The sequence below is a fragment of the Rhipicephalus sanguineus genome, unplaced genomic scaffold (genome assembly GCF_013339695.2).
Source record: "Rhipicephalus sanguineus isolate Rsan-2018 unplaced genomic scaffold, BIME_Rsan_1.4 Seq283, whole genome shotgun sequence".
Lineage (NCBI taxonomy): Eukaryota > Metazoa > Arthropoda > Arachnida > Ixodida > Ixodidae > Rhipicephalus > Rhipicephalus sanguineus.
This window is the reverse complement of record NW_023614936.1, coordinates 70859-80001: the sequence shown is the minus strand read 5'-3', so window position 1 is coordinate 80001 and position 9143 is coordinate 70859. Positions and strand designations below refer to the sequence as shown.

The following is a 9143-nucleotide window of genomic DNA, read 5'->3' as shown; positions in this document are numbered from 1 at the left end:
ACTGAGCTTAGTGGCTGTGGATCTGACACGGATGCATTGCATCAGGAAGCCCCTGGAGCCTGGAGAACGACTGGCGATAACATTGAGGTTGGTGAGGAAAACTGCTTACCTAGGGGGCACTGTGCATGCGCTGCAATAGTTGCACGGGTACAAGCAGATGTTTGGGCACTATACTTTTTACTACGTAAAAAAAAGAACACAGAGTGAAGCCATGTAGTGTTTCCATCATAAGTTGATTATCAGTGGGCCGAGCAACGTTGCTTGTTGGGCGAGTTGGAACGAGTCAGTCATAGCGTAGTTCAGCGCAAAAAACAGGCAACAGACGAGTGTCCTTGTCCTCTCACTCGTCTGTTGCCTGTTTTTTGCGCTGAACTACGCTATGAGTGGGCCGAGGCCCAGCCTCTATATACCTAAGCGATGCTGTCTACATGTGCACAATTGCTCATCATATTGGTTTTGCATTACAGCTCGAAGCAGGGGAAGACATGCATATGCATTCTCGGTATCAGTGCCGTAGGCAGAAATTTTTTTCGCGGGGGGGGGGGGGGGGCGGGAGGGCACCTTCTTGATCCGTAATGGGGTCAGGGCAGATAAGTGTGGCGGAGTGTCATTGTTGCTCTGTATCCAATGGGAAAAAAAATGGGGGGGGGGGGGGGGGCACAGGCCCGGTGTGCTACCCGCTGGCTACGCCACTGCTCTGTATGTAAAAATGCACTGTCCTTCTAGTTTTTCTTTGTTGTATCATTTCGTTTCTGGTATAAATGGAAAAATACTTTTTTAAGACTGCTGTGCAATGTGTTACTTTTAACTTTCGTTTCTGAAATGTTCTCTGCACAAATTTCGCTACAACATAATAAAACTCAACTAGGTTGTTACGAGGTGGCATAAATGTAATAATCTTCAGATCATCTCCTTTCAATATATTCATTGGCGAGTGCTTACTCTGGCACTGTATTGCATATAACTAGAAATTCTAGCAAATTAATGTTTTGCAAACTTATCTCGATGAAGTGCCCATAAATGCGGGTTCCTTAATTGATTGCCACTTGTATTTTTATTTGTCGTTACAGCTACTGCCCTCCGGGCAGGAGATATGCCAAGTAGCACTAGCATATCGTGTAGGTATTGAAACTGCCAGACAGTGCATTCATGACACATGCCGAGCTATATGGGAGCGTCTCAAGGATCACTTTATGCAAGTGAATGAACCATTATATTTTTGTAGCTGCTATACTGGTACGAATATTAATGACTAATAACATCTATTCTAGACACCCTCACAAGATGTGTGGAAGAAGGTTCCCAATGAATTTTGTACTCGGTGGCAATTCCCCAACTGCCTGGGAGCCGTAGATGGAAAGCAGTTGGCAAGCACATGCCCTAAAAATTCTGGAAGTCTGTACTACAACTACAAGGTAAAAAGTGACATTTTCAACTTATTTGCATTAAATTTTCAGTAATTTTGCAAGCCCTTAAACAATGATCTGCAGCAAGGGTGCAGACAGGATTTTATATTGCGGACAAACTTGACACCTTGTTGTGCATTTCTGCATGTACACATTACAATGGCTGTAAATATATTGAGGGAGATTGATCCGTCTCTCCCACGTGGTTAAGGCCGTTGCCTGCAGCTGGGACTCTTATACCAAGTGTTGTTTCCTAAGCGTGAGTCTTAAATTACCTTTACAGTGACTGTTTGCAAACACATGCCTGCACTCGACATTTTTCATTTCAGGGTACATGCTCAATTGTCCTCATGGCTGTCGTTGACAGCGCTTGCGAATATGTTCTTGTTGATGTGGGGGCTGAGGGCCGGCAAAGTGACGGAGGCATATTTAAGAACAGTAAATTTGGCAAGGCTCTTACTGATGGCAATCTCAACATACCCTCACTTGGTGTGCTTCCTGGGACAAGGACAGCTGTGCCTTATGCCTTTGTTGAGGATGAGGCATTTCAGCGCCGAAGAGACATTATGCGCCCATTTCCAAAAGCACCCCGAGGACGAGCGAAGGGTATTCAACTATAGGTCGAGCCGAGCGAGGTATGTCATTCTGGTCAGCAAACATGCTGCACATTTCATGGGTGAAGCCTGGTATAAGAAGTCGTATTTGCAAATTTTTCCCCTCAAATGAAGGCACTGTTGAAAAAGATGCGTGCACAAGGTAAAGTAGACAGGACAAGCGCTACACTCATAAAAAAGAAATCGAGTATATGGGGAATATTCCTGCCAAACAACTATAATCGTCGTCCAGCTCGCATACTTTCCAAGCGTTATCACTGCGGTCCCAGCTCTTCCTGGTCACGAACGACGCGCACATTATCAGCGTGACATAGCATTCTTGATAGGAAAGTGACAAGAGCTGCGTTTTGAAGAAAGGAAACGCGAGCAAGCCAGATGAAGTTCTTTATTGTGAGTGTTATGTTTTCTAATTGTTAAATTGTGTTGTTATGGATGAAGCTGGTTAGAATATGTTCCATGCTTCCTTTCTGAACAAGAAGCATTTCTCTTTTAATAAATTTGCCTTTTTCTTTCATTGGTTTGTTTACAGGGATAAATGAACTATCCCAAAACCTACATTCATATCAGATTATACACGAACAAAGTCAAAATGGTTGCATGGTTTCCTAATGGCTGGTGTCTGTGGTCTGTTCCTACACAACCAGCTCACACCAGTAATGTCATGGCAAACAAAATACAGAGCTTTGTGTTTTGAAGGAAAGAACACGCTCTATTTCTGGCTGCATGCAGCATTATATGCAGATGTGAAATTGCACTGTGCTTAATGGGTATTTCAATAACCCATCAAATTATGTACTGCAGGAAGCACTAATGTAGATAGTGAAAACATGTGGTAGTACTTCTTGACGCTGGTATTCTTTAAATCTGCTCCTACAACAGGCATTAAAGTGTTCTCCTAAATGTAGTCTAGTGGACGAAGTTCTTGTAATTGCATTCATAAAAGCAGTGGTTCATTTAAACACATTTGTTTTCTTTTGACAGACGATACGCTGAAAATACGTTCGGCATCACAGCAGCAAGATGGCGTATCATTCTTCGAACCGTCAATTTGAAACCCGAACATGCGGACTACGTTGTTAAAACTGCCTATGTCCTCCACAACTTCCTCACTGTCCACAACCCATTGTCTGAGAAATGCAATGACCACGTGGACATGTATGGCAATGTTGTGGCAGGACAGTGGCGCCGAGGCATTCCAGACGAAGTGATGGAGAACAGAGTGACATAGTTTTTTGCCCTTGAGAACACAAAGTCAAAGAACTTCGAAACTGATGCAGCACGAGCAAGAAACTTGTTCACGGCTTTCTTCTGCAGCAAAGCTGGCGAAGTCCGTGGCAGTGGGCACAACCAGGTGTTTCAAAAGAAGGTGCTTTGAAGCATCTGCAGGAGCGGAATGTTTATGACTACAGTAATGGTAAGTGTTTCTTAATGCAGGGAACCCCTCGGATACATTTTTCCAGGTGACCTAAAAGAAGAATGTGGCAGCCAGAAAACGTATAATGTAAACATAGGTTAAAATTGGGGAGAGGTGCTGCTAAATAACACAGATGCATTTCACACAGCTCCACCTTAGAAGAATTTACTCACCAGTTCCAGGCTTAAAGAAGTATTTGATGGAAGCCTGTGCTTTCTTTTTCTATCTCTGCCGAAAACAGCTGCTGCGGCAGCTGTTGCCCATTGCATGCTCTATTTACTTTAAAGGCGACTACAGCTTTTGCTTTGGTAGGCAGATGGCTGGAGCAGTGGCATTTATAGCATTCATAACTGAATCCATCCTCCTTTTTTTGAAAGCATGCAATTTAAAAGTGTGAATAATACAATGCATGCAACAGCATTTATTGACAATTGTTCAGCTCATATGTTGCGTGCAAGAGCTTTAGAGATAGGGATGTAGTGGCAACAGTGATGAAACTAACGTTCAGTGTCTTGCAGCAGTATAGCCAGCCGTTGGTAAGAAAACCATGGTTCAAAGCAGTAAGTTATTGAATTAGGCACATGCAGCAAAAGTATACATACATGTAATGTCAGACAAAACCACATATTTGTAAAAAAATGTATTTATTTTTCACTGCACAGTTTCGTGACTCAGTTTACTGAAGAGAAAATGAACAGATCGTTACAATGCTTGGGAGCAGTATTCCAACTAAACTCATGATTGCACATAGCATCCCCACATTACCTGTACGAAGTAAAATCGGTTGACTGAAATTCTTGAGTACTATTTTAACTGAGAAACTTAATATATCTGGAATAAATGAGTACAGCAGATTATAGAATTCAAACTGGATGAGACTGGATCCACCTCCTAAATATGTGTACAGGGCTTAAGACAGCTGCAAAAAATGCAAATAGATCTGCATTTCATAGATATAAATGCTACATTCTCTAACAAACTCATGATTGCACATAGCATCCCCACATTAGCTGTACGAAGTAAAATCGGTTCGACTGAAATTCTTGAGGTAACATTTTAACTGAGAAACTTAATATATCTGGAATAAATCAATACAGCAGACTTATATAGTTCAAACTGGATGAGACCACAGAAATTTGTTTCAACTGTCAGAAGCTTGAATTATCATTTGAAGCAAGTGCAAACACAACTGTTCTGCTAGAAGAAACAAAGTCAGGCAGTATTTCTGATACAGATAAGCAATAAGTATAAAATTAAGAGAATTCAACGAATGTTGCTGTTTGAATTAGGAAACTTCTAGGTACACTGAAAACATAGTAGTCCAGCCAAAAATATGAGTTAAGCAAGAGTATGTAATATGAGCGTGAATTAGTGCAAGTCTGCTGTAGAGTATAGGTTAGCATGTAATCGCAAAGATTCGTAAACTTAAGGAATTCAGCCTGTGAAATCTTTTATGATTTGCATGAGTTTCATTCGCACATTCATTTATTTCTCAGACCCTATCTTGAGGGATGGCACCAATGATTGTACGAATAAATTGTGGTTGTCCTGTTGCTGAGAAGTTTCGAGAGCACCAGAGAGGGTTCCCAGCTGTTGCATTAGCTCCACATCACAATCATTTTTCTTTTTTTACTAAAAGAGCGTACCTGGTTTCATGCGCACTTGTCTTCTTTGCGCATGGTGCGGCATGGCCGACGGGGTGGAACTGGTGGGGAGAGGTGCAGACGGCGAAGTCGGTAGTACAACCTCCGTCACTAAATATTCATCATCCTGCTCTAGTGCCTCGCCCTCGTTCACATCCACCGGAGGCTCATTACTCTGCCCCGGCAGGTTGTCGGGTGTCAAGTTGACCTGACGCATCCCACACGTCGACTCTATCAGCACTGTCACGGGTGATTCTCCAGTGTCGGTTGCATTCTGTGGATCGTCACTGCAGCTGCAGGCCCCCGATGTGCTGTTACATCTCAAGAAAAAAAGAAATAAATGTATGTGTTGCACATATTTTTCCCTCTTCACATATTCTTAGTAAATGGTTGACCCAGTGTGGAATAAAGTAAACTGAAATGCACGACTGTTTGTGTTATGTGGCTGTCTGAGGAAAAATCATTAAATATGGTTCCCAGATTGTAGTATCACACAACACATGACAAGTGTCGTCCTCTTTGAGTTCACACAGTCATTCCATATGCATAGCTCATTTAGTGAGTAGAACACACCTTCGCTGAAACAAAAAATAAGGAAGCGTACATAGTAGTTTTACTGATGTTCACGATCACTTCTCAGATTGACGATATTCACATTAACAGCCAAAGCAATGTTAGCACGAGTTGAGCATTTGGATTCTCTGAAAAATTCTACGTCCAGTTAAAATTCACGTATAGAAATCACGGTATTGTTTGCCTATCTACACTGCAGAATAATGAAGGCCCCAATGAATTCAATAAACTCCGAAGACCAATAAATCTACATTCACTGGCAAGCCAGGGGGTCGGGGGAGGTTCAAAGCCCCTCGAAAATTTTCATTTTGCATGGCTTTAGAAGACATACAGAGCACGCATGAACTTTCATAAGTATGGTTGAATCCCCCCACCCGTGAAAAATTTCTGGCTAAGCAACTGGCTATAGTGGTAATCATCATTTGAAACTTTGTGGAATTGTGGATCTCGCGTGACTTTTTTAAAATTCAGTTTTATGTGTTTACACATTTTTTATGTCCATCTTGTCCTAAGGGGCTTTTCTCCTCCCTGATATTTTCTGTAGTATAGCAAGCAAACATGTTGACTAACCATTCTGCTTTTCAATAAAACGCGTTCTATTTCACCGGCAGTAATCCACTAGAATTTATGGATATAACTACCCGATGCGCGTGTTTCTTCTTCTACGGACACCACTCAATGGGAAAATAAAACTTACGGCCTCGTCTTCATTGTGTCGCGCAGGAACAATAGAACATCAAAATATGGCCACGCACAGTCTGCGTCTTCGTCCGCTGTGGCGCCGCTTCGTTGTGACGTCGCGTCGTTTAAGCAGCGGCGGAATTTGTCCCGAAGGCTTTTCCACCGCTTCTGGACCAACGCGACGCCATCTGTCCAAAATAGCAGTTGCATGTGATCGACGGCTTTCAAGCCAAAGCGAACTTCAACATGCATACCTTCGGCGCCGGGCAGGACCAAAGCGGCCACCTCTCTCGATAAGGCGGCTTTCAGTTGCCGATTTCTATTACCGATGTGCCTCGCAAGCCACAAGGGCTGCCGGGCCTCCACCGCAGATATCAGCATTTCATTGTCGATAGCGGCTTCTTCCGGGGCTGCTGCTGCTGCCATGGCGTATGGTTCCGTGTTCGTGGCTCCGAAGAAAGCGTGTTTGAAAAAAGCGGGAACTCGGCACGAGCCCGGATGGTTTGGAATACGCGCTTTGCGATTGGTCCCTGCCAGAAAAGACACTTCGGGAACAAAAGTCGACTTGTAAATTCGGCTACTATCCGTCGGTCAAGCCGGTGCTGGTAACAGCCGTGCCACACTTGCGTATTTGCAGGGCTCCAAGCGCTTTCGAACGCGCGCCGTGTAAAGGTCGATATCGAGCGCGTTTTTGCCGCACTTGCTTCGTCTGCACATGCGCGGCCTCCGGGGCGCGTACAGCCAACGTACAGCGCGCGCTCGTCCAGCGTACGTGTGGTTCGGGCTTTATGTACCTCATGGCGCAAGGAGTGGCGGTGTTTTTTAAATGCGAAGCATTTCGTAGCGAACTTCTGCGAGTTTGAGCGTGTCTATCTATCTATATCTATCTATCTATCTATCTATCTATCTATCTATTATCTATCTATCTATCTATCTATCTATCTATCTATCTATCTATCTATCTATCTATCTATCTATCTATCTATATCTAGCCGCCTACGATTTTGTGCTCTCCTGGCCGTTTCGATAATCGGCAAAAGTTGGTATGGAATAACATGACCGTATTACGAACATAAATGACAGGTCATAACATGAAAATCATGACATGCATGTCATGAACAGTATGATTTACATTCCACGGCCTTGGGGCTCTTGCGGCCATTCTGTTAATTTCATATATACCAAAACTGGTATGACGTGACAAGAGTTCATGGCGAACATAATGACAGGTCCTAATGTGCAAATCATGACACGCATGTCATGTGCGGCATGATTTACATGACATGGTCTCGGGGCGCTCGCGGCCGTTTAAATGAATGGATATTACGAAAACTGGTATGACGAGACATTTCGACATGACGAACATAACTGACACGTGGTAACATGAAAATCATGACACGCGTTTCATGCACGTCATGATTTACATGCCACGCTCATGACGCACTCGCGGCCGTTTCGCTATGTTGATATACACCAAAATTGGTATTGCGCGATGTGACTGTATAAAGAACATGAATAACAGGTGGTAACATGAAAACCACGACATGCATGTCATCTATGTCATGATTTACATGCCACGCTCATGGTGCATTCGCGGCCGTTTCGCTGGCTTGTGGGGGGTGCTATATCACCCCTGTAAAGGCGAGTGCCGTAACTTGGGCGCGGCAGCTGTGTTTGGAACGCACGTGCTCGGCGTAAGCCGAGGCGTTCGTCCAAGGTCAGGGATGCGCTTCGCTGTAACCCGAGTTGTTTAGCGCGGTGGCGCCGGCATCGCCGCCGCGAATTTAGGCCGGAGCATAGAAACAGGAGTGAGTCTTTTTGGGGTGTGGCGGCGCGCACGGATGGACGACGGCCGCGGGGTCCGTGGGGGACGGTACCGCGGCTCGCTTCCCTCGGGCCCTCGTGGTGAGTCGTGCATCTGCGGCGCCGCCGCAGCGTTTGTAACTTATTTTGTATGTCTATTTTATGTCTTATGTATATCTTATGTTATATTGTACTGTATTTCTTATACTGCCTTTAGTGTGCGTTATATGTTTCCCAGTATTCATTGTTAGCGTGTTACGCGTTACTAATCCGGCCGGCGAGCTCGCCAAATATGTAAAGTGTGTAATAAACCTACACGTTTTGTTGCCGACCGCGTGAACTGTGTCCGTGTGTTCCGAGGGCGGCAGGCGGTTTTACCGATCAGACCCCACACTGGCTGCCCAACATGGCGCTCTTGGAGCATCGGACGACAGTTTTCGCGGTTCGAGGCAACATTTGTGTGAGCTTAGAGTAAGCCTAGGGGGGATTTTATCGCTGAGACCGTCGGCGGCGTGTTTTTTTCTTGAGAGCGATGAGATCGGTTGCTGTGGCCTGTTCGAACTTGTCGGCACGCTAAGTTGTTATGTTCGCAAGTGATTCATTTTTATTTTTAGATGGTCGTTGAGTGTCGGTACGAGAGTCACATGGTCCGCATCATGGGAGAGCGAAGCACAGAAAACGTGGATGGTAGGCAAGCCCGAAGCGAGTGAGTACAGAAGCCTCGAGGGTGGTCCGAGTTTTTTCTGTAAATAGTTTTCTTCTGTCTCTTTGACTCTGGGAGTCGCGGCTTGTGTAGCCGGGTGGCCAGGGGCCACGGGTGTCGTTGCTGCTGGCATTGCAGCTCGACGCCGGGGCGTTGTGACATCGTCCGGGACGGTGGACGCCGATCGCTCGGTAAGCTGCTGTGTGCAGCGAGCGTTTAGGGCCACCTCAGAGAGCTGATGTCTCCTCGCGGCTGCCTCTTCTGCGCCTGTGCGAATGCTTGTTTTTGGATGACGGTTGTGTCGAG

The 9143-nt window shown here is 45.0% G+C and overlaps 1 pseudogene; it reads left to right on the top strand.

Annotated features, from left to right (window-relative positions):
• The first annotated feature begins 1756 nt into the window (after positions 1 to 1756).
• LOC125756609 (uncharacterized) lies at positions 1757 to 3434 on the top strand (annotated as a pseudogene).
• Positions 3435 to 9143: the final 5709 nt, after the last annotated feature.